The sequence below is a fragment of the Oryctolagus cuniculus genome, chromosome 2 (assembly GCF_051225735.1).
Source record: "Oryctolagus cuniculus isolate XC-2025 breed Fujian yellow rabbit chromosome 2, ASM5122573v1, whole genome shotgun sequence".
Lineage (NCBI taxonomy): Eukaryota > Metazoa > Chordata > Mammalia > Lagomorpha > Leporidae > Oryctolagus > Oryctolagus cuniculus.
In genome coordinates, this window is record NC_142868.1 from 176,771,363 (window position 1) to 176,795,869 (window position 24,507).

Genomic DNA, 24,507 nt, shown 5'->3' on the forward strand with positions numbered 1-24,507 from the left:
TCTCAAGGTAGGAGAAGCTACTACTGAGGCCAGGGCACTGTTTAATGCCCTGATGACAGCCTGTATATCCTGTCTTTCAGCAGGCCTGGATGCAGTGCCAGGCAGGTGGATTGCAGCATTAGTGAATTGTACCTTTTAAAGGTGTGGGATAGGAGAAAGCACTGTAAGAAGTGAAACTTCGTTTCATAGAATGTTGGTCTTTTTCACCCTTGTGGGTGTATGTGCCATGTCAAGTGCTGGTTGAGATGTGAGATGTACACACGTGCTACCTTGAGTTACCCTCGAAGAGCAGGCAGCCCCGAGAAGATGGGGGAAGAAAAGACTCCAGACTTGGAGTGCTGGGTCCTGGGTTCGAATCCTAGCTGCGCCCCTTATGTCCTCAAGCACGCATTCATATACACGTCTGTGCAGGCTCTCTCTGTGTGTGAGCATGTTGGAGATGACCCCTGTGGCAGCATGGAAGAAACCCTGGAGATGAGCCAGGCCTGGGAGGGAACTGAAGTGCAGGTTGGAAAAGGCTGGTCCGTGGTCCCCTGTCATTTGGAGGCAGAGGGAGGATGATGCCCCATTGTGAGTGTTGGAACAGCCTCTGCTTCTAATCAGTGATGGGCACAGGAACCTCAGGGGCCATCTTCACGTGGCATCAGGGCCACCTGGAGAATGGTGCCAGTGGAGTTATCGGAGTAAGATCCCAGGGGATTGGGGCAGAGCAAGGAAAGGGGGAGAGAGTGGAAACAGGCTGCTGCTTCTCCGATGGCGGGATGGGGAGGGAATGATCATCAGAGACGTCTGGGGACAGGGGAGAGTGTTTCAGAGACGGGAAGTAGACTGGGTCTGGGGTAATGGGGGTGATCTGGCAGAGGGGGAACTGGAAGGTAGATGAGAAAGAAGACAGATATGTCTCTAGGAAAGAATTCCGTGCAGAGGCAAGAGGGACCGACCTCCAGACAGGCAAATCGGTACTCCAGGCTGTCCATGCTCTGGTTTAACCTAACTTATTAGCATGAGAGCCTTTACTCCAGACAAAATGTAAATATTCATCATTCCCTCAGATAGGCCTTGGTGTTTTCTCTCTGTAGCTCTGTTGGCCAGACCGTTAGCTAACTTGAAAGACATTCTCCCACATCTCTGTGGTTCCCTGCTCCTCAGGGCTTCTCTGCCCTGCCTTGCCCTGCCCCGCCCTGCCCTGCCCTACCCTGCATAGCAGCCCCACAGCAGAGGAGCTCCTCTTGACTGCTGCCCCCTTTGTTTGGGCCCTCCTGAGCACTGACCATCAGTCCTGAGTCCTCTGCCCACCAGTGGTAATAGCAGAGCAGGGTCACCCATGGACAGGGAGTGGGAGAATGAATTCAGTTCTCGTGAACTTACCTGATAAAATTTTTGTCATCAGAAAGGCTATAGAAAGCCTCCACCCATGTCAGCATGCTCATAAGTCGTGCTTCCATGTTGCATATTTTTCAAATTTAGAATTGCCTAAGGGGGCCCCAAAGATCCTCATTAGCTCTGCTTGTCCCTCTTCTTCCCCCGGGAAGCTCTGTGCTCCTCACAGTGGCATTGCACTCCACCCAGCCATCTTGGAGCCCTGAAGCACTGTCTTAGCTCCTACATATGCGTTTGCTAAGTGGGAAGTCCGCCCTTTTGTGGAAGCATTAGATGGCAGCTGGAGTCCTGTGTGCGATGCTGTTCTGACTCTGGGGAAGATATGGTGTTGAAAAAATAAAAAAGCCCTCACTCCACAACTTGCAGGACTGAGTATTAGATCAGAGTCCATAATACCCAGCACGAGGGAAGGCTGATCCCTGTGCCATGTATTGAGATGGGGCCCACTATTCTACTATGTATTGATCTATGATCTACTGATCTACGATCTATTGAGGGGACTCGTTGGGAGCTTCATGGCTACATCTGGTCTATGGTATTGCCATGCCTAAAACGGAAGCAGCTTTGCTTCGCTTACCTGTCAATATTCCCCCTGGAAGATGAAGTCGGTGCCAACGGCCAGCTCTTCCTGCCTCCTTCCTGTGCTCCCCTCTCTGTCCCTCACTGGAGCGTTCATCACCATGTTTGTGAATCACCTGCAGTGTGGCTGAGCTTGTCCTTGCTCATTCAGAAAAGAAAGACTCGGGTGCAAAGATGTCTTCCAGACCCCGTGGCAGAAAGGCTGACTCTCCTGCCTGTGTACTTACTGAGGCCTTCGCTGCACTCACAATTCATCTCACTGTTACAGATCACGGCAACAGGCCAGTCAGACACACACCGGACCCTCATTCTACAGATGACGAACACTGATTCCTGGAAAAGTAAAGGCACCTACCCAAGGCCACCCAGCTGAGGTGGGCTGGGGAACACGTTCACTTCCAACCTGCGGCCTGGCAGCCTGCAGCTCCAGTGCTTTTTCTGCCACACCAGGGTCAGCAAACGTATCTTCTGAAAGTCCTGACAGTCGATGTTTTAGGCAGCTTGGGCCAGATGGTCTCGGCAGCTCTGCTCGTGTAGGGAGAACGTAGCTTATACAGTGTGTGAGCCAATGGGCGTGGCAGTGTTTTCATGCACTTGATGCATAAGGACAGGTGGCCAGCTGGATGTAGCCCACAGGTGTGAGGGGGAAGACCCCAGGCCTCCTCTCTGCCCTTGGTGACCCCAGGTCCACGTGACCCTCGGAGTGTCCCTTCCTCGCTTCCAAAATGGCCCATCTGTGTAGCACTGCCTGGCTTTTCCAGCTCGTGCGTGAGTCCCCTCTTGGCTCTAGGCTGGCCATTTGCACTGCTGCCTTCCCTCCAGGCCCATCGGCAGGTGATTAAGAGCCTGGCTCTACATTTCTGACAGCAGCGGCTGGTGGAAGAGACCGCACGGCCGAGATAAGGCAGCGTGTGCTGGGGATGGGGGCTGGCCACGTGCAATGTGGGTTTCATGCCTGGAGAAGAGTAATAAGCATGTAATTGGCTTTTCAGAAATGTGCAAGCTGCTGGAAAGCCGATTTCTCCCGCACGCTGTATTCACCCGAGAGCGGCTGGGGCTGGCTCACCAAGAGCAGGGGTGAGCTGGCTGGATTCCACCGTAGCAGGTGGGGACCGCCCCATCCGAGGTGCTCACTGCGAGCTACAGGATGTGCGGGATCTGAGAGGTAGACTAGGACAGAGGGGAGGTAGATTGCTCTCCAGCGGCACAAGTGCCCCCTTCCTGAAGAGCAGGACGACCTGGCATGAAAGCCAAAGTGTACCGAATGAAGCAGCTTCCCCGGGGGGACAAGACCATCCTCGTGTGATCTCAGGGGTCACCTGGAAGTTCCACCACGCCCAACCCTGGTTTCATGTCTGAGTGTCTTATTGGGGGGCTCTGGGGCTGCTCAGGACCCCCCTGCTTCTTTAGAAAGATCGCTGGGACTGGAACGCTGTGCTCTTTCCTCTGCCCCCAGCTGCCATTCTCAGGAAGCTCCAGGCTCACCTGGGAAAGGGCCTCTGCAAGAAACTTCTGTGTCCTCTGGGCTGGCCCTGGCAGGACCCCCGTAACCTTTCCTTGTGGCCTGCAGGCTCCTTGAGAGCAGGCCTGGGCTGTGTGGGAAGTGGTGGGCCCCTACCCTCAGCCCCGCACCGGGTCCTCCTGCCTAACCCAGGCACTCCAGGGCACAGGGAGCTTCTCAGAGTGCAGGAGTGACCCAGGTCCCCCGACAGATGAGGGAGGCTGATGTCAGGTGCTCAGCCGTTCCAAAGGAAGGGGTCTTTCCAAGGGAAGGTTCCAGCAAAACCTATTCAGAACAGACTCTGGTATCAGCACATCTGCAGCCCCAGCTGGAGTGTAAGCCAAGTCTCTACTTTGTCACGTTGGGGTGGAGTTCCAGCCCAGGGCTTAGTGAAGGCCTGGTGGCTCTGCCCTCCCTCAGTGGGTCCCTGGCCTTGGGGCATCAGTCCCCACTGCTAGGAGGCAGGGTGGTGGTTTGGGATGCCCACATTGGAAGCCATGGAGATGTACGTAATCTCTCCGAGATCTTGGAGTTGTTCTGGGGGTGTTGGGAAATGATGTCCCATAAAGCATTCCACGTGCTGCCGAGAGAAGCCTGACCCTGCTTCCGGCTTTCCTGGGGGGACCTGGGGTCGCTCATCCGCTCACGGGGGAGTCTCTTTGTGCCCCACAGGGCTGGGCTAAGCAGGGGGCCACAGGGCCTGCAGGCCACACTGAGAACTCCTGAGGATGCGGCCTGTGTGCTGAGTAAAAGTGCTTGAGCCTTTTTATCGTCACCATCCCCGGAATTGTGCACTCACATCTCCAAGATATGCACCAATTTCCTTGCTGGCTCCCTTCTTCTATTAAAAATGTATTTTATTTATTTGAAAGGCTGAGGGATAGAGAAAGAGAGAGAGATCTCGTCCATCCTCTGATTCTCAATTTCCTAATCACCTGCACCAGCTGGGGCTGGACCAGGCTGAAGCTGGGAGCCTAGAACTCCATCTGGGTGTCCCCAGTGGGTGTTGGGAACCCAAGTACTCGAGCCACAGATCCCAGGCACACCGACATGGGGCAGGTGCATCCCAAGCAGCCACTTAGCCACTCCGCCTAAAGCTTCACCCTACTGACTCACTGCTGTCCGTCTCCTGCAGAAGCCCCATTGCTCCAGATGTCATTTGTCAAATGCCTTTACAGAAAAGAGGGGGAAGAAAGGTGCCCACCCGTTCTGGACTCTTGAGCAGGAGTGACTCATAGATGGTCGTTTATCCATCTCTGTCTGTTCAGCATCTGCCTGCCTGCAATGTGTTCTTCCTCTCATACCCCTTTCCTCTTGTGGACATGGCCCCTCCTGGGGCTGGGAGGCGGTGGAGTGTGGACCCTGACCTGGGTCGGGCGCTGCGGGGGGAGGGGAGCCCCCGAGGCCGCGGGCCTGCAGCGAGGGTAATTCTCCCCCTGCCGTTGTCACTGCGGGTGCTCTTGTTACTCACGCAGACGGCTCCCCCTTGTTGAACAACATATTAAGCCATTAGTCTCCATGCCAGTGGGTTCAGTTAGTTCACAGTGGCAAAAGCTGATCATTAAATCCCCTTTTCCCTGCTTAATCTCTTTTAAATTGGTTGCCTTTTAATTTCATCAAGTGCCCTCTTCCACAGCCGTCCCATTGTGCCCTGAGCAGCCACGCCGGTGGCACCGTGGGTGAGAGGGGCAGGGCCGGGCAGGCCTTTTGCTCTCTATGGACTGTGAGGTTTGGGCAGGGTGGGCCAGATGAGCCCCTCCAAGGGCACAGAGAGCGTGATTGGCTCTGTCCTCTCTCGCTCGCCTCTGGCTCAATACCTGGGACAGAAGATTCCAGTCTTTAGCCCTGAGACACACAGCACTGCCTGTAAATCTTGGAATAGCACCTGGCATACCAGCACTAAGACCCCTGTAGATAAAAATAAAATCTTAGAATTTCTCCGTAGGAAATTTAAATATTTATACAAATGGATACTGTGTTACATGCATTATTTACTGGAAATTCTACCGTCATTGAGGGAGTGGAGGAGTTAGGAGAATCCAGATTGCTGGCACTGCTCGGCAGTGTGTGCCCTGAGTCGGGTGAAAGGAGATGGTAGGCAGGGCTGGGCAGCCGCGGTCACTGCGGCAGACCTTCTGGGCCAGGTCACATCCGCTGAGAGCGTGGGCAGGGAGGGTGATTAGAGTCTCAGGAGCCCTTGAGAACATGTGGGGATGGAACTGGTTCATTAACAGAGTGAGTGTGGGGCCAGACAGTCTGGGGTTCAAATTAGAAGGCTGTCACATCTCGCTCCAATCATGGGATTCACATCGCAGGGCTGCTCTGAGGATCCAGAGGATGCTGAGCGTAGCGCACGCAGCACAGAGCCCGGCCCGTTGTCGTGACCAGCAGCTAGTGTAGGCCAGGCACTGTGCCAAGATCGACAGGTAGTGCTGTGTGTCTCAGGTCAGAGTCCATAGCTGCAGGGCCCTGTGAGTGCGATTTAAGGAGAGTCCTCCTGGGAGAACTGCACAGAAGGAAGCAATGACAGGGCAGAGGAAGACGCTATGCAAGGATGTGGCCTTGGCTGGAGATCAGCTTAGGGCAGGTCCCAAGGAGAGGGCTACAATGGAGATTGCTCAGCCGTTGGCCCTGGTCAACCCGTAGGTTTGAGGCTGTCACCTCCCAGGAGAGGCAGGTGCAGGCCAGAGCAGTACAGGTGTCCATGGAAGAGGCCCTGTGAGAGGTCAACAGCCCACACTCCCAGCAGCTGAGGGGTGGGTGTCAGCTTCAGTGGGAGGGGTCTGTGGGGCAGCAATAGCACCCATGGTGCACCCCCCACCCCGAACAGTCTGTTCTCCTGCCAGATGTGGAGTTTCTGGGAACATCTGTAAGGCAACGTGTTGAGGACTGAGTTGTAACCACCTCCACCCCTCCCCCCATCCGTATTGAAGCTCTAACCCCTAGTGTGGCTGTACGTAGCAATATGGCTGGATCTGATTGGAGTCCTTACAAGGAGAAGGGATAAGGAGCACAGGGACTTGCAGAGGGAGAAGAGGGCACGTGAGGACACAGTGAGCCCAGGACAGCGGCCTCAGTGGAAACCATCCCTGCTGATGCACTGATGGTGGACTTCCAGCCTCCAGGACTGGGAGAAAACCAATTTCTGTTGTTGGAGCCCCCTGGTGGCCGGTATTTTGTGATGGTAGCCCTGGTGGGTTGGGAGAGGAGGGCTGGTAGAACCAACTCCTGCTGCTGCTGCCCGGCTGGTGGCTGAGGTGGTGGCCAAGTCTCATCAGCTGCCTTCTGCACTGCCCGTTCTGGATCCCCCAGCCCCTCCACCTGCACCGGGTCTAGGTGGCTTCTGTGGTGGGCGGATCCCTAGTCCATGGTGCCACATTACATGGCCATGGTCTCTTCCTGTCTGTGACTATTTTCCCATCTTTCCATGTCTTTCACAGCCTGGACTCTTTGAAGAGCCCCAGTCAGTTCTGTAGAATTTCTCTCAATTGGATTTGTCTGATGTTTTCACCTGGTTACTTTGAAGTTATGTGTTTTTGGTGAAAATTCTACAGATGGGCTGTTGAGCCTTTCTCGCCATCATTTCAGGGGCTATGCGAGAGCGAGGTGCTTTATCACTGGTGATGTTAACCATGGTCTCTTGTGCAGGGTAGTGCCTGCCACACGTCTCTACTGTTATAAAATCATGGCTTTCCCCACCCCTCCTTGCTAAGTATCTTGGCTCACTGATTTCAGGATGGATAGACTCAGCCTTGCCTGGGCCCTTTTTAGAAAGTGGCATGCCTTCGTCGTGCAGTGCTCTGACCAGGCATTGAGTTAAGGTGGCCAGCACAGGTGGGAGGCAGCTGATGCTCAGGTCTCGGTCAGCGGGAGCACTGAGGTCCCTTCAAGGCTGCGGAACAGGTTGGCTCTGCCGTAGCTTTTTTCCCTTCTCTGCCTCCTTTTCGCATCCCCTCACCTGCTAACTCCCACTTCTAGTTCGTATCCCCGTCCCCTTTCTCCTTTGCTTTGCTGTGCTTGCTGAATTAATGATGGCGGCAGAGACCTGAGTTGAGGCACAGCCAAGTTAGAACTCTGTCCCCTGGAGACAAGGCAGGGTGGGAGGGGCCTCAGAGATCAACGCTGCTGGCCGTCTGACTTTGCTGATGAGGAAAGGGACGAAGAGTGAAAGTGACTTGCCTGAGGGTACGTTAAGGGGTCTGAGATGGGCCTAGAACACAGCCTGCCGGCCACGTGCTGGGTCCCAGGAGGGGCCACAGAGACCCTGCATCCGGCCTTCAGGGAAAGGTGCCCACCCCTGTCCTGTCTGCCTGCCATTCAATCTGCAGCTGTCTCTGCCTGGTTGGAAACTGGGGCCCGACGCCTCCCTGTGGGAAAGGCTTCCCCATGCTCGGACCTAGAACATCGTTGGGATAGGGCCCTTCGGGAAGCCCAGAGTCTCCCACCAGCACCCAGACCCAGGCCCTGAGCCGTGTTCCTCCCTTTGCCTCTTCTGGGCAGTGGGGGCAGGGAGGTACTCACTTCCACCCTCATTTTCAGCCTTGCCTTTGGCCACCTTCACCTGCACAGTTACTGTGTGCAAGCCGCTGCTTTTTACACGCCGTGTTTTCATTGAACCCTTAAACCCTGTGGGAAAGGTGTGATTCTCCCCATTTTACAGGTGTGGGGACTGAGGCTTCTGTAGGTTAAGTAGCATATTCCAAATCATATAAATAGTAAGTGGTAGGCTGGTTTCAGAGGCCAGGTATTGTGAAAAGAGGCTTATCCACTTTTACTCCGTAGTAGCTTTCATGAACACTTAGGGGGATCGAAGCTGAAAACCATTATTTTTAGGCTGTCAGACTGCATAATGTATTCATGATGTTTCATGAGTACTCCCAGAGCTGTTTAGTTTTATTCCCATGATTAACTAGATTGAGTGCTGTACTGGTTCTTATCCTCCACTCCTGGTGTTTCAGTCTGCACCGTCTCTTCCTTGATCAGATGTTGTCAGCTGGCCCATTGCTTCAGAATGGGCTCACAGGTGCTGGAACCCCTGGGCTTTGGGTGGTAGGAATGCCCGTCTCTCGCCATCTGTGTTTGGACAGAAGCCAGCCAGGGAGAATGCTCTCGGGTTACCCTTGGCTTGAACCCTGGTGGGGACTACGTCCTTGTCCTCGAACGCTGAAGGTTGCCGTGGGGGACATTGAGGCCTGCCAGGCTTTGGCCCTTGTGACTTGTTAGTTCTGCCCAGGTGCTTGATGAGTTCTTTCTCAAATTTTGACGTTCAGTTCGTACGTCAGGAGTTGCCCTCCCGTCAATAGCTTTGTATCCATTTTCCACAGCAGGTGGCTTGCTCTTTGGACTGACAGATTTCAGTTCTTGCTCATTCATTTTGTAAGCTGAATACCACTTTGTTCCATCTGTTTGTCTACTTCAGGGTCGCCGTTTGCCAGATGTGGGGTCACCGTTGCTGTTTCTGGACACTGCTCCCTCCTCTCGTTGCTCTAATGCCTTCAGTCTTTCTCTTCTTCAGTCACGTGACTTGCCCAAGGTCCCTCCGCTCATGAGTGGCAGAGCCGGGTTGGTATCAGTAGTTAGGCTTCCTGCTCTGTGTGCTCTGCTTCTGGGAGTTCTCTACATTGAGCTGTTGGCTCTATAAATGTTCCGTGTGGTTCTCAGCTTTGCAATTCTTTGTTTCGTCGCTCTGTCATCTCCTCTTCAGCTCTTGTTTGATGAAGTTCACGTTCTTCGGTTACCCTGCCCCATGAATCAGCCTGTCTCAGGTGTTTCTGCTGTTCCTCTGGCTGTTTGCTTTCAGACTGTGGTTTTCATTTGATTTCTGTGCGTGGTGGTGTTTTTGTGGTTTTCATGCCATGCTCCATTTTAGTTTTTTGTCTGAGCCTGCTCGTTTCCTCCTCAAGGCTCAATTTGAGGGCTGGGCATTCGGTATCTGCCTGACTTTCTTGGCTGGGGGAGCATGGAGAGGGAGAGCTGGCCTGAGGCTGAGAGTGCCCTTCATGAAGATGCCCAGCCTCTACCCAGCGCTCTGGATTCAGAGCAAAAGCCCACACTCCCACTTCCCATGTGCGGTTTGGGGAAGACGGCCTCCCAACAGGCAGGTATGATAAGTGCGTGACATGGAGGGGAGGGGGGACCCTGGTGATTGTAGGGACCAGAGTTGCCTGGCTTGCCTCTAGTGATGGCGGTGACAGTTTCATTTAAGGGAACTGGTGTGTGGGAACTGGGGTAAGGCCAAAAGTCCAGGGGAGGACTTGCAGGTCCTGGTAAGGAACTTGGCCTCTATTTTTGGATGAGATCCAATGGCATCTTAGAAAGGTTATTCCAGCAGCAAAGCACAAAATTAAATACAGGGCTATGGACACAAGGCCCTAGCATGTATCTTTTGATCAACCCTGTGAAGAGGACAAGGGGACCGTCTTCTGTCCTGGGAGTTGGGGCACCAGGGAGCAGGGAGGCTCCTGTGTAGGCTGATGTCCACCACCCTCTTCCCCTGCTGCCCCATCTCAAATGCCTGTGGCTGCAGGCAGCAGCTTCTCCCTGGGCGTGGACCCCTGGATGTGTTCTAGGGCCGCCCAGGTGGCAGCCAGGCCCGGGGCAGCCCATCCAGAGAACACATCTCAAGGTTGTTGGTTTTTAAAGAAAAAAAAAAAACAGAGCTGGGACCAATTATGGAGTCCCTGTACACAGCATGCCTCATTACTGTGTTCAGCATGGCGTAGACAGAGGCTGGCAGAGTCGGGGAACCAGCTTCACCCCTCCATGGGGCAGTGGGGAGGATGGCGTTGATTTCTTTGCTGCCAGGTGGATATGCCCTCTCTCAGAGAGGTGCCCTCTCCTCTATGCTGAACGTGACTGCCAGGTGCCACCCCTTCCCCGCCCCCTGCCATGGCTTCTTGGTGGTCCTAGGTCCTTGACACTGTAGCTAGAATTTTGTGTCTGTGTCTGCACATATGTTTATTTTAGGAAAAGGACCATGGCTTCTATCACATTGGAAAAAGGGGTCATATAGCCTTGAAACTGCTTAGAATTCAGGATATGCAGGGAAAATATTCAGGGACCCCGTTAGCAAGAGTGACTCAGCCAAGGAAGCTGGGTAGCGAGGGCTAGTTCTGGGAGTCAGATCTGCTGCCCCTCCTGGGACGCCTCACTGCCTCCCTAGGGAGCTCACCTGCCTGCCCTGTGCACATTCCTCGGTGCCTTTGCTTTGTTAACAAATTAAGTTGTAAGGAATGGCATGTGTGACACAGTGTTCAGTGCTGTCCTCATATGAATACATTAGATCTGCAAACCAGTCTCGCAGTTTTACAAACTAGACAACTGAGGTTTTATCGATTGAAAGAGATAGGTTACATCACCTGCCCATGGTCACAGAGGCAACAACTTGAAGAGAGACTCAGCCCCAGCCCTGCAGGCCACCCACTGTCCCTCTCCCACCCTCCTCCCTTTGTGCTCTGCTGTCTTAGCCTGCTCCATCCCTGTAGGCCCAGGACAGGACTTGCCTCCCCTCTACTCCTCTCTCCCCAAGGGACCAGCCCCTTGCTGGAGAGCCAGGACCATCGCAAGTTCTTTGTAGGTGGATAGTCCTGCTCCCCTGTCCTGCCACTTCCTTGCTGGCCATGTTTAGGTATTTAAACTAATCCCCTCCTAGCCTCTGTGCTTGTACATGATGTAGGCATGATTGTATCCAAATCTTGGGACTCTTCAAAAGACATTAATGTCTATTGGGCCACTTTGTCAACAAACATTTGGGGGCTGCCAGGTGCCAGGAATGGTGCCGACCTTAACGGCAGTGGGTGAGGCAGATGTGGTCACTGCTCTCAGGGAGGCCATGCCTGGCTGGGGAAGTTCCTGCATGGGCTGTGACTCCCAGTCCTCTGGGGAAGGTACACAGAAGGAGGGACTGGAGTCAGCCTGGATCATTCACGGGAGACCTTCTTAAAGACGTAGTGCCAAGTCTGACACCTGACAGATGAGTAGGAGCAGGTCAGATGAGGGTTATTTCAGGCAGAGAGCCCAGCAGGCCTGGAGGCCCAAGATGGCACAGAGCTTGCCCTGTTTTACACACAGAAGAGAGGCCGGTGTGGCCAGAGCAGAGGGAACTAGGAGGGTGGAGAGGGGCTGAGGACTTGGTAGGTCTGGGGCAGGCAGGGCCTTGGGGCCACAGCGTGGAGCAAGGACATCATTCTGAGTGCAGTGGGAGCTCCTGATGGGCTTTGGAACCAGAATGGGAGAGAGGGTCTCATCTGTCAATTTTAAGAAGTAGCTTTGGAAATGAATTAGAGGGGCAAGAGTATAGGTGCGGCTGATGCCTCTCGCAGCCTTCTGGAGTCAAGTCTGTGGTGGCCGGATGTGGTCGCAGAGATGGAAGAGGGGAGCAGTCAGATGGAGGCGTTTTAGAGGTGGAATCAGCAGGATGTGGCGATGGGTTCGGTGTGTGTAGGGCCCAGTTGATCAGGGTGAAGGTGAAGGAGTTGAGAGTGAAGGCAAAAGCAGTGCCAAGGGTGACTGATTCCTGGTGTGAACAGCTGTGTGGCTGGCCGGAAAGCCTGGAGCAGGTGCACTTGTGACGGGCAGAGTTCCACGGGGAACCCGTTCAGGTGAGGTGCGTATGAGATACACACGTAGGCCTGTCAAGCAGGCATTAATAGAGATCCAAGAGCACAGAACATAGATCTGGACTAGAAAAACAGGCTTGGATCCCTCCACCTTTAGAAGGTTTTACAGCCACAGTAGTAGAAGATGTCACCCCTGGCTGACTGGGGACAAGACTGGAGGCGAGGCCAGGGTTAGTTCCAGGAGCAAGTCCAGCTTTCAGAAACCCTGGGAGGGGAGGAGCCAGCAAAGGAGACAGAATAAGTGGAGAAGCCCAGCAGTGGAGGAGATGAGAGCGCCAGGGGGGCTGGTGTTGCCAAGAGGCCAAATCATGGCTCGGTGCTGGCCTTAGAGGTCCCTAATAATAGGAGATCCTGTGTCACCCTCCCCCTTCTGCATTTTTTCTCTTTCTCCTAAATATCTGTGGCCTTCAGACTACAGTGAGAACTCTAGAAATAAGGAATAAATGCACAAATGCACACACACATGCACAGGCACCCATGAAGGGAGGGAATGAAATGAGTGACAGCACGGCTGTTATTGGTGTGACTGCCGTCGCCTCCCCTCCTGCAGCCCAGGGTGTGGATTTTGTCCCAGGGCTAGGTCAGGTGCAGGTTGCTGGGGAGCCGATGGCCCCTGTTGAGCCGAGGGCCCTCTGCCGAGCCATTCTCACACTGCACAGGTATCCTGGCCTGAGCTGGTGCCGAAATGGTCCCCTTGGCCACTCGTGCAGGGAACTGCCTCTCCCAGCAGGTGGCTGGCGTCCCTGTCGCTCTCCCTCCCTGAGCAGCGTCGACTGCACTGTAATCACACAATTATGATGCCATTAAAATGTCACATTTGAAGAAATCCATATAAACAGAGCATTAACAACCACTCGAAAATTGTAGTCTTTACCACTAATGACCTACTTTTTCTACGCACCTCCAGTCGGCTGCCTGTGTTCCCAGCCCCTGTTTCCAGGCAGACTAGAACATGTAGCTGTCTTTTCTGCCTGGAAAGCCTTACTGCTTTATGAAGTGCTGGCAGAGGCACTTAGATAGGGCCCAGGACTGCCTGGAGGAGGGGCCCAGCATGGAGCCACTCAGTGAAGAACAAGGAGACGCCTTGGAGGGAAGCTGGTCCCTGGGAAATGGAAGGGAACCAAGGATACTGAAAACAGCCAGAGGGCTGTGGGCATTGTGTTGCCATTGACTTCTTCCTCTGGGGAAGAAGAGATGGAACCTAGGACGAGTGGTCACTCTCACAGCCTAACAGCGCTGCAGGAGGGAAATGTCCCACCCAGAGGTTGTGGGCCACAGGGCTTTGGGTCCTAGCTCCTGGGAGTCCAGCGTGGGGACCCAGGTGAGCAGAGGGGCTAAGAGGAGTGGTGTGTGCCAGGGCTTTTGGAGGCTTTAACCTCATTTCCCAGAAAGTTGCCCTGGAAGAGCTGTTCCCAGGCTGAAACATCTTGGTCTCTGGAATCTAATTTTAATGCACTAAGGAAATGGATTACTGAAAGGAATGTTGTAGTGAGTACTTTTATAAAGTAAAACATAAACCCAAACAGCTCAGGCGAAGTGATTAATCTCTTCCCCATGCATCTGAATTGCAAATCTGGGTCCCACAAAGCCCCGGATTTGATTAAAGCAAGAGTACGCCTAATTCTGCAAAAGCAAAGAGAAGGCCACTGGAGGAAAAGGAGTTGAACTGGGGTGGGGGAGACGTTGTAACTGTCACTCTCCCACTTAACACCCCTCAGATGCTCAGTGGGGACCGGCAGAAGGGGGCTCTGATGAATGGGAAATGTCAGGGAGCAATTATTGGTGCTTCGCAAGGGGAGGGAAGTGGCCCTGCAGCTGTTGTTTACAGAAGCAAGTTTGTCATTAATCCCTCTTGGACAGTGGCCTGAAGGGGCCCTGGGCGAGGCCCTGTTGCATTGGAGGTAGCCAGTGTCTAGGACAGGTTCATGGGCTTTCTCAGTGTTTCAGCCCATTGCCGTTATCACTTGCGATTACCTGCAGCACCAAGTCTGCCCTTGGTTGAGGCGTGTGTCACTCCCCCTGCCCCCTTCACATTCAGCAGGCATGGACATCTGGGAACTCCTGGCTACTTTTAATATAAAAATAGCCCCTTCCAGCCAGCAGCCCCCTGGAGTCCCAGGAGATGGAGTCCTTTCAAAGTCACTGGTTGCAAACCCACACCTACACATTCAGCGGCTGACCTAGTTTTGAGAGAGCCGGAGGGTATCTGGATGTCACCTTATTTACAGAGCAGACAGAAAATGCGCTAAGCTCTGGGCCCTTGCTGTATGCAGTATCTGGGGGAGGCGCAGAGCCAGAGGAACGAATTCTGCTCAGTTGAGAGCTGGAGGCTCCTAGCTAATGTCGCCTTTGGGAGATGAGTGGCAGTGCTTCCTGGACACTTGACTCTGAAACTCTCTCGAGCCAGTTCCAGGTTAGCACCTTTTTTGCAGGGGGTTAGGGGAGGTGTTTCAGGGATAATCTTGGCAGGGAGCACAGAACTAAGTTTCCATTCCGTGCCTCCCCACTCTTCCTCCCTTTGTCTCTAGGCAAGGACTGGGCTGGCATGCCACCGTGTGGGTGGCCCCCTGCCAGGGCAGGTCCAGGCCAAGGCAGTGCATGGAGTCCTCCTGCTTGGGGTAATCCCAGCACCTCCGTTTACTTGCGAGGTGATCTTGGCCCGGTCATTTTAGTTGTTCAAAAAAGTGGGACCAGTGATAGCAGCTGCCTCAGCTTTGCTCAGGGTTGAAGGAGGGCCATTTCTAGGCCAGGGCTTGCAAGCAGGAACTGCTGCAGAATTAGCAGTTGCTTGCTGTTGGTGCTGTGGGGGGCGATCGTGTGTACGGTGTGAGAATCTGCAATCTTTGCAAGCTCTCCCACTGCGGCTTCTCGCCTCGATTCCTCCCAAGGTCGTTGTCACCTGAGAAGACCTAGGGGAGACTGGAGAAGGCTGAAAACCTGGCTGAGCACATTCCCTGTGACGTCAGCATTTGGACTGGGCACGCCAGCCCTAGGAGGCGACCCCTTGGGACCCATAAGTCCAGAGGAGGAGGAGGAGACGGGTTCAGAAGTCCACAGGTAGTGTTGAGTCCAGGTTCCTCTGGCTCCCTGGGAGTCTTGGAATCTTAGGCAAGTTCTAGCTCCTGATCCTGCCCGAGTCTCTCCGCTGGATCATCCAGCATAGCTCCTGTGCTGGCCCAGCCCCACCTCCACCTGCATCAAGAGGGAATTAGCAGACAGCTTCATTTGTAGCCCTTGAAGCTGATAGTAACCTGTGCATTGCTCTTCTTTAAGTCCTGTTCTTATCTTACCGTTTGCATGGCTTATTCACGCCCGCACTTGAGAGGGAGCATTGGGGTAGGAAAGACCTACGGAGTCCAGGACGCACTGGCATGGATGTGGATGACGGCCACTTCCTGAGGCTGGACAGTGAGGTCAGATGCCCTGCGGACCGTGGATGCCCCAGGGAAGGCAGGAAGAAGCAGCCCAGCATACACTGTCCTGCTATAAATTGCACCTTGCCTCGGCCAGCACGCAGTCCCCCAAAACAATCACAGTGAGGACAGCCAAGCCACGTTGAGGATCATCGTGTGTTACATATGCATCATGTTTTGCGAGCAATTTTTCATGTCTTAGCTCATTTCTGAGATCTGATTCCGGGTGAGACACTGGGTGAGGGCGAGATTAGCACTGCCCTTGGGACAGAGGAAGAAATGGAGGTTGAGGGATGTGCTGAGCAGAGCCACGCTGCAGGAAAGCCAGGCCAGGTCACCCTGGGGCTCAGCTGCCTGCCTCCATGCATCGCCTCCGCCCCACCACACACTGTGGTGGCTGCACGTGTGTCCTGGAGAAATCGGGCTGAAATGAACAAGGGGCCGCTGGGTGGAAGACAGAGGTCTCCCGAGTGCTCACTTTTCCATTCATTGGGTTTTCTCTCCTTTGGCTTTCTTTGCTCTTTCCCTTTTATTCCCTTCCTGTCTCAGGGGTCACTGTGTGATGGCCTGCAGCCCCCGAGCAGTCTCGTGGACGTGTTTTGTGTCACACACAGGCAGGTGTGGTGCGGTCCCTCCTGGGCGACTGTTCTCGCTCATGTTTCTGTTCTCTGTGACCCTAGCCCTGCTCATCTGTGACCCCTGCTAGATACGGGTGGCTTGATAGGCCCCCTTGAAAATTGCTTCGCCTCCTCGCTATTGCTTGCTGCTAAGGAGCTTTGTGATGATGGCTCAGATGTTTCCTGGCCCTGGACAGCAAGCTAAGGAGGGGAGCGTACTCTTGACTTCTGGATGGAGAATGCTTCTCTCACTGCAAAACCCAAATATTTTCTTTTATTGTTTTTCCTTCGAGAAGTAGTTTTCAGAGGAGTGCATCTCTTGTGTTGAGGCCCCAGCTCTGTCTTGCCAGAGTTCACTCGGTCCTAATGGTTGGGCCATCCTGGGAGAATTCGAACCCCTGTCTCCCCGCCCAGCCACACACACACCCCTGGCTTTGGAAGTGGCTGCAGGATCACCGCCCCACCCCCCCCAAACCTGAGGCTGCTGAGGTGACCTGCACACAGACAGCATGTTTCAGTGCCCACCTCTGTCCAGTCGGGGCCGCTGTTCCTGAGCTACTCCCCTTGGTATCTCCTGCATGCTGATTCCTGCACCTGATGCACACTCTCCTCCAGTATCAGCTGGCCTCCCACGCTGCCATCTGGTCTACCACAGCCTTTTTCTCCTGTGCCCCATGTGGGTTTCTGGCTTCCTCTGCCGTGACCTTCTGCTCTCTGAGTACCAGAGCTGGAAGAGACAAAGGCTTCTTGTGTCCCGAGCCGGGGTTGCTGCCACAGTCTTGGAACACACAGAGAGGGTGGTGTAGACAGAAGTGAAGTGGACAGGGCCAGCCCTCTCATGGGCACTAGCAACTGGGGACTGTCCTCCAGCCAATGGCGAGTGACTCAGGATACCAGTCTCCATTAAGGAGTTCTGACTTTGGTCTTTGGTGGCAGAATTTACAGGGTGCTGATAGGAAAGTGCTCAGGCATTGTGGCGTGTACTCGGGAGCTGGGCCTTGTCCCCAGTTATGCTGACTTCAGTTTCATTGGCACCTCCCTCTCATGATAATTAGCACACAAATTAATCTCCATATAAGGTCCAAATTGTGCGAGTTTTTTTTTTTTTATTCTTGCCTGTTTCAGAAACAAAAACTGGGCTTCTGTCCATTCAGCTAATCATATTATATTTCACAGTTGGAATTTTCAGGCAATTATAATAATTATTGGAAGTTTTCTTGCTTTGGAAGCTACTCCCCCAAGCTGTATTTGCCTGTGGTGTATAACTGGGGTGGGGATGGTGATTGCATAACGGGGACAGTGTGGGAATGGGAGAGTAGACAGTGGTGTCTCTCGTTGTCAGAGATTAAGGAGACCAGAAGCACATGGAAAAGGGGCCGGCATTAGAAAATTGCCTGGGCTGGGTGTCCTAGCTGGCAGCCCCCCAGAGCTCCAAGTCACACACCACTGGGAGCAGCTCCCAATAGATCCATCTTCTAGGCACCTAGCTGGTGAAGGGGTGAGTAAACTTATCTCTGCTGAATTATATGCTACCTCATTCGGTCTGAGAAATAGCCCTTTCCTCCTCTATTATATGTCCATTCTATCTATCAAACCCTTTAAGAGGCGACTCTCCTATAATTAATACTCACCATTAAACTACAACATTGGAGGAGCAATTGCCTAATTCGGAGGAAAATTTAAATTTATTACCAGCACCCGAGATAAAATGAATACTAAAGAGAAGGAGAGAAAACTCTGCTGAAGATAAATAGAAAGCCAAGTGGGATATTGACTTGATCCTTCTCCAGTGCAGGGTAATTTGGCTTCTAAAGTGAGTTAGATCATAATAAATTAAATTTAGATTTCTGCACATCAGTTAAATAACTCCCAAGACAGAATCCCAGTGCGAGGAAGGGGTGATAATACATGGAGGAAATATTAAAATGAAGATCTTATCTAATAATCCATAATTGATGTGCTGTCCCTGGGTGAGGGAAAAGGAACTTCCAGTTCTTTCCTTTGTCATGAGCCCAGGCGGCCAACAGCCAGTCTGTCTCTCTTTGAGCTTGTCCTGCACGTGGTGGGCAGGTCTGCTACCAAGAGAGGTTTTTTTTTTTTTTTCCTCAGCCCATTCCCGTAGGTAGCACTTCTATTAGTAGTAGTAGAGTCACATGGGGTGATGTCCCTACCTCCTCTCTTGGCTGGTCCTTGGAAAAATAAGGTCACCCCAGAGTTGGCTGGATAATAGAAAGGTATAGGCATGAGCAGATACTTTTGTGTATGTGTGTGTGTGCACACATGCTTTTTTTTAAATTTTTTGACAGGCAGAGTGGACAGTGTGAGAGAGAGAGATAGAAAGGTCTTCCTTTTGCTGTTGGTTCACCCTCCAATGGCTGCTGCAGCCGGCGCACTGCGGCTGGCGCATGGCGCTGATCTGAAGCCAGGAGCCAGGTGCTTCTCCTGGTCTCCCATGCGGGTGCAGGGCCCAAGCACTTGGACCATCCTCCACTGCACTCCTGGGCCATAGCAGAGAGCTGGCCTAGAAGAGGGGCAACCGGGACAGAATCCGGCACCCCGACCGGGACTAGAACCTGGGCTGCCGGCGCCGCAAGGCGGAGGATTAGCCTATTGAGCCGCGGCACCAACCCACACACATGCTTTTTAAAGGTTGATTTATTTGAAAGCCAGAGTTACAGAGAGAGAGGGAGACAGAGACAGAGGCAGAGGCAGAAATAGAGATTCCATTTGCTTGTTCACTCCCCAGATAGTCACAACAACCAGGGCTGGGTCTCCTGCGTGGGTGGCAGGGGCCCAGGCAGAGAGTGCATTTGGACCTGGATTGCAAGTCTTCCAGGGTCTCCAACTTGGAGCCCACCCTGTGAATATTGGACTTGCACCTTCATAGATGCATGAACCAGTTCCCTAGTCAATCAACTCCTCTGTTCCGCCCACCTCTCCCCACCCATCTGTGTACACACACATGCCCCAATTGGTTCTGTTGTCCCTGGACAACCCAGACCAGTACAGGGACATAAAGGAGAGCAGCAGGCAAATGGAAAACACGTATGAATTGAATTCATTTCATTACTGTAGGTGACACACAGGTGTCCTCTAACCCCTAAGGCAAGGATTTTTGGTAAAAGCAGAGCTGGAGAAAGTTGGATTGCCTGAGGCTGAAGTTCCCCACTTTCAATCCAGATTGAGGGCCAGCACACTCAGGGGTGCCTCTAGTGGGCAAGGGTGGAGTAACCCCAAATCCCCATGGCCAGATAGCCGCCTGCCTGAGATGGGAGGCTTGCTTCCAGAAGACACACCTGACAGGTGCCTCCTATGCAGGCACAAGTGAAGGGGGACACCCTGCTCCACCTGGGCAGGGGAAAAGCAGCGGACTGTGCAGACCATGGCCTTCCCCACAGGGTCCCGCCCACCAGTAATACAGATGCACCTCCAACCAGCCAGATGAGCCTCGCCTGCTTTGGGGAGGAAGAAAAGAAAGAAAGAGAAAGAAAGAGAGAAAGAGAGAAAGAGAAAGAAAGGAAGAAAGGAAGGAAGGAAGGAAGGAAGGGAAAAGAAGGAAGGAAAAGGAAGGAAACCCTGGAAGGGCTTACAAGCCTCACAGCTGTGCTCTGGGTACAGCGAAAGTTCTGCCCTGTGCTGATGTCTGTGCCGGCCTCTCCCTGCTGCTTCATTTTTGTAGGAGCTGTGTGGCACTGAGCCTGGTACTCAGAGTGGTGCTGCTAGTGTCTGTTATTGTGGAGATTTCCGTGTAGATATGTGAGATGCACCCCTCTCCCCTTGGTGTTGGCTGTTTTGCTATGGGGTGAGTTGGGGGAGTTCTATTAATGATCAGACAGGGTAGGGTAGAAGCTTTGCCAAGAGAGAGCAAGCTTTCTGTTCTAAAGGTGAAAAAGAAGGGAATTAGGACCATAACAGAGTAGTTGTAGAACAAAGCTGGGGGAGAAGGGAGGGGGACAAAACCGGGAGTGGCAAGTGGAGGCAGCTCCCAAGGCTCACTGAAGGGAGGTGGACGGTGTGACTTCAGAGCCAAATCCCCAGCTTGAAAGGAGGATAGGCGATGCTGGGCCCAGAAAGGGATTTGCGATTTCTCCTGGCAGTCGGGTGGGAGGAAAGAAGTGAAGCAACTTAAGGGATGTGCTGTTGAGCTTATTTAAGCTACGATCTTGGCCAGGGAGTTGGCAGACTTCACGAGACATTTTCTGATTAAAAGATTACGTCTTGGGGTTTCTGTGGGTGGCTTCCACCTTGCATTTTGAATCATGGTCCCTGTCTCCCGAATCAGCTATGGTCAGAAAGTGGAGCTGGGCCTTGCCTGAGGGGCCAGGGGCCAAGGTGAGGCTGCTCAGGAGCGAGCACAGTTTGGGGGTGGAGCCTTTGGGGGGCCCAGGTATTCACTGTCATTTCCCAGAGGGAGGGGCGTGAAGGTGAGGGTGATGTCCAGAAGCCTGCCTGGACATTCGTGCAATTCAGGAAGCAGAGGCTCCAAAGCACAGGGCCAAGGTCCTACCCTAACCCTGTGCAGCATCGTGGGGAGAGGCCAGTGTCTTGCAGCTGCATGGCCAGGACAGGTAGCCCCCACCTCCCACCCGTCCACGGCCTCAGAGGCTAGATGCAGACTCAAGGATTGGCCAGCTCTGAAGCCAACTCTTGATTCCAACCGGGAAAACCAGATGAGGCCAGTGGCACGTTGAAAGCCCTGGGAGGCCCGGGCCCTTTCTGTGATCAGAACAGGGCATGCTCCTTGTCCCATTCCCCGACCTGGCATGGGTTCTCTGTGGGTTTCCTGGGGGAGGGAGCCCTTTCTATGCCCACTGACTCCCAGCAGAGGAGAGCCTCTTGCTGGGTCTGTCTGTGGCATTGGGGGAATTAAAGCAGCATGGTTTCATCACTTACAGGCTGGAGGTCTAGGCAAGCCCCTTGCCTAAGAGATTTTCCCCTGTACAGCAGGATACATGCAAGGGGAAGCACACTGGTTATTGTAAACACACCTTCACATTATGCCAGACAGTTGTACATCATTGTGGAAAGCCCAGCTCCCAGCACAGGCTGCGCCTTGGTCTGTTTGAGGGCCAACTCTGAATGAGCTCTGCTGAGCTCTACCACACCCTCCAGTCCCTCCCCTCCCCGCCCCGCCCCCAGAAGCACCTGTTGCTGACTGCTCACCCGATTTCTGTCGCCAGCCAGGCTGCTGCTCCCGATTCTGGGTGCTGGGACCCTGTCTGGGCTCTCACAGCCCCATCTCCTAGAGGGCAGGCCTTGCCAGCACGCTGCAGATGCTGAGCTGCCCTGGGGGGTGGAGATGGCCAGGCTGAGCCAGTGCTGGCCTCTTACCCACCTGGCCCTGTGCCTCTGTTTGGTGTGGATAGAGAGTGGTTACATCCCCCTCCTCAGCCCTGTGTGTAGTGGGTGCCTGCTGCCTCTCCACCTGCTTTTCCATCCGATGGATGGAAACAAACCTGCAGAGCCCCGCAGGGCCCAGTGCAGGCTCCCTTCCCTCCGAGTGGATTATTGAGGTTACTTCCCACACTGCTCTCTTGGTGGCAATTCTCTTCCCCCTGCTCCTTCCTACCTGTGTGGCCAGAGATGCAGTCCCTGGGACCTGTATCATGCAGACCCAGCTGCATTCCAGAGTTTTCTTTCACTTGTGTTTTCTTTTTTTTTTTAACTTTTATTTAGTAAATATAATTTTCAAAGTACAGTTCATGGATTACAATGGCTTTTTTCTTAGCCATCCACCTTTTGGCTCCCGATTCCTGAGCTAGTCATTCCCTGGATAGACTCTTCTCTGCGGGCCTCTCTAACTGTAATGGTTAATTTCACACATCAACTCGACTGTGTCGTGGAGTGCACCAACATTCATTTGGTCAAGCATTGTGCAGTGTGAGTGTGTGTGTGTGTGTGTGTGTGTGTGTAGATGTTTCTAAGGTTTACATTCGACTCCAGGGAGCTCAGTGATCTGTGTTGAGGGTTGCCCTCTCTCACATAGGTGGGTCCACCCAGATCCCATCAAAGTCTGAGACATAAAGCTAGGAGGGAACTGCTGCCTGGCTGCCTTTGAGCTGGGACATTGGTTCTTTTCTGCCTTTGAACTCGGACTGAATCATCGGCTCTTCTGGGTCTCCATCATAACCATGAGCTCTTGGGATCTGGGGATCTGTCAGCCTCTGTCACCATGTGAGCACTTCCTTATAATGAATTTCTTCCTATATAAACTTACACATGCACAGACATCCCATTCATCCCGTGTCTCCAGAGAGCCTTGATTAATTACTGCATTTTCTCTGGCTTTCCACTGCACTCTTGCCCCCACCTCCCATCTCAGACAAAGTCAAATCCCTTCTCATCCTTCAAGATCAACTCATTTGACTCCTCCTCCATGCAGTGGCCCCCCTTTTCCCTCTCTCTCCTGTGCTGTCACAACTCTGTTGTGGAGCCTGTGTGATGGAGCTCACCTCCCCACACCAATCCCTCTGCTCTGTTACAGGCCCTAGGGGCAGGGTCTTCAGTCTCCACATCTCTCCTGCAGCACTCAGGAGGGGCTCAGTGCGGCTCACAACTTATTTAGAGAACTGCAATAGACTGGATTGGAAAGGAGCCAGTGGGAGACAGTTCCCCGACCCCTCCCTCAAGGCTGGGATGCCAGGGCCGCCCTGGGGTGATGTTGCACTTGAAATGACAGCTGTCAGGTTGCGACACGGCATGGCACAGGCTGGTGGTTTCACGCCCCCACCCTAATTCCCCCTAGCACGATCTGTAGCAGCAGCAATATCAAGAGCATTAATAAAATCAATTATTGGATAAAAATCACTGTTTCCCAAAGCTTCATTTTGTGCTATTAGCAGGAGAATGCTATTTCAAAAAGAGATAACAGAGAGAGAGAGAGAGAGAGAGAGAGAGAGATCAATTACTGGATAAGATCGCCGCCGTGCCTGAGATGAGCATGTCAGCCGCTCGGCCACTCTTTGCTGCCACGTGGCCTGAGCTCCTGTACCACCAACTGCTGCACCTGCCCTGCGCCTCCTAGATACAGAAGGTGCATCCTGCTTGGATGTGGTGTGATGGGGTGGACAGCTCTCGGCTCTCCTCTTACCCAGCTGGCTGGAGACACTTGAGACAGTCGGGGTCAGTGACATGAATGAGCATCCCATTCTCGGTGACAGTGCCGGACCCAGGACACCAGCCCTCAAGTCCCAGGTCGGGACCCCATCAGCAAATTCTTCCTTGAGATGCAGTGTCTTAGATGGACCTGAAAGGTCTGAGCTGTTTTGCACACAGATCAGCTTTCCCCTAGGAGGAAGAGTGCTAACACCCACTGGGCAGTGGCTGCTGGAAGTAAGCGTCCAGCTTGCCCAGGCTGTGAGCCCAAACCGCCCGCTGGCCGCACAGAGCACCGCTGTTGGCTGCAGGACAGCTGTGGGCTGGGCGGGCTGCACAGTCTGGGCTCTAGCAGGGAAGGCAGCCCGAGATTTTCAGCTTTGCTTTGCGCTCTGCCTCCTTCTAGCTGTGTGGCCTCAGATAAGCCACTGTCCTTTCTGGAACCCTTTCTGCCCTATGCAGTGCAGAGGGGTTTGGTGAGGTTGAAACAAGAGCAGGGAGACAGAAGTGACCTTATACATCCTCAAGCACTATCTCTGTGTGCAGTGGGGGTCCCAGATTCTGCTGGCTCACCAGTGATGCTATTTTTTTTTAAAAGATTTATTTATTTATCTGCAAGTTAGGGCTACTGAGAGAGGTGGAGAGACAGAGAGAGAGATTGATTTTCCATCTGCTGGTTCACTCCCCAAATGGCTGTCATGGCCAGGGCTGGGCCAGGCTGAAGCCAGGAGCCAGAAGCTTCCTCCAGGTCTTCCATGCAGGTACAGGGGCCCAAGCACTCGGGCCACCCTCTACTGCTTTACCAGGCACGTTAGCAGGGAGCTGGACCAGAAGTGCAGCAGCCTGGACATAAACCGGTGCCCAGATGAAATGCAAGCACTGCAGGCAGTGGCTTTACCAGCTGCTCCACAATGGCTGCCCCCCAGTGATGTTTCTTAATAATGGTTGCAGGTTCTTGGGTAGGAGGAAGAAAGGACAAGGGCAGCAGGTGCACTGTTGCCAACGGCCGTCCTGCTCCTGGCCACTGCCCTTCCCACAACAGGTGAGGCCAATTACAGTCCTTGCGTCCCTGCTGTGCCAGCCACCAGGCCAGCATTTTAACACCAGGAGTTCCAAGAGGTGGCATCTGGGGTTGGTGAGCAAGCATTCAAGTCCCAGCCCTGCCGCTTCCCCCTTGTGGGATTGTGGGCCAGACACTTGCCTGTTGAGGCCGTTTTCTGGTCTGCATGGTGGGAGCAGGAGCACTCCTTGTAGCATTGCTCTGAGGATGGCCTGAGGCCCTGGAGTCGAGCCTGGTCCCTGGT

The 24,507-nt window shown here is 53.5% G+C and overlaps 1 protein-coding gene across 3 annotated transcripts in view; it reads left to right on the top strand.

Annotated features, from left to right (window-relative positions):
* GALNT14 (polypeptide N-acetylgalactosaminyltransferase 14) overlaps positions 1–24,507 on the top strand; it is a 204,023-nt gene that overhangs the window by 104,308 nt on the left and 75,208 nt on the right. The gene's annotated exons all lie outside the window — the stretch shown is intronic.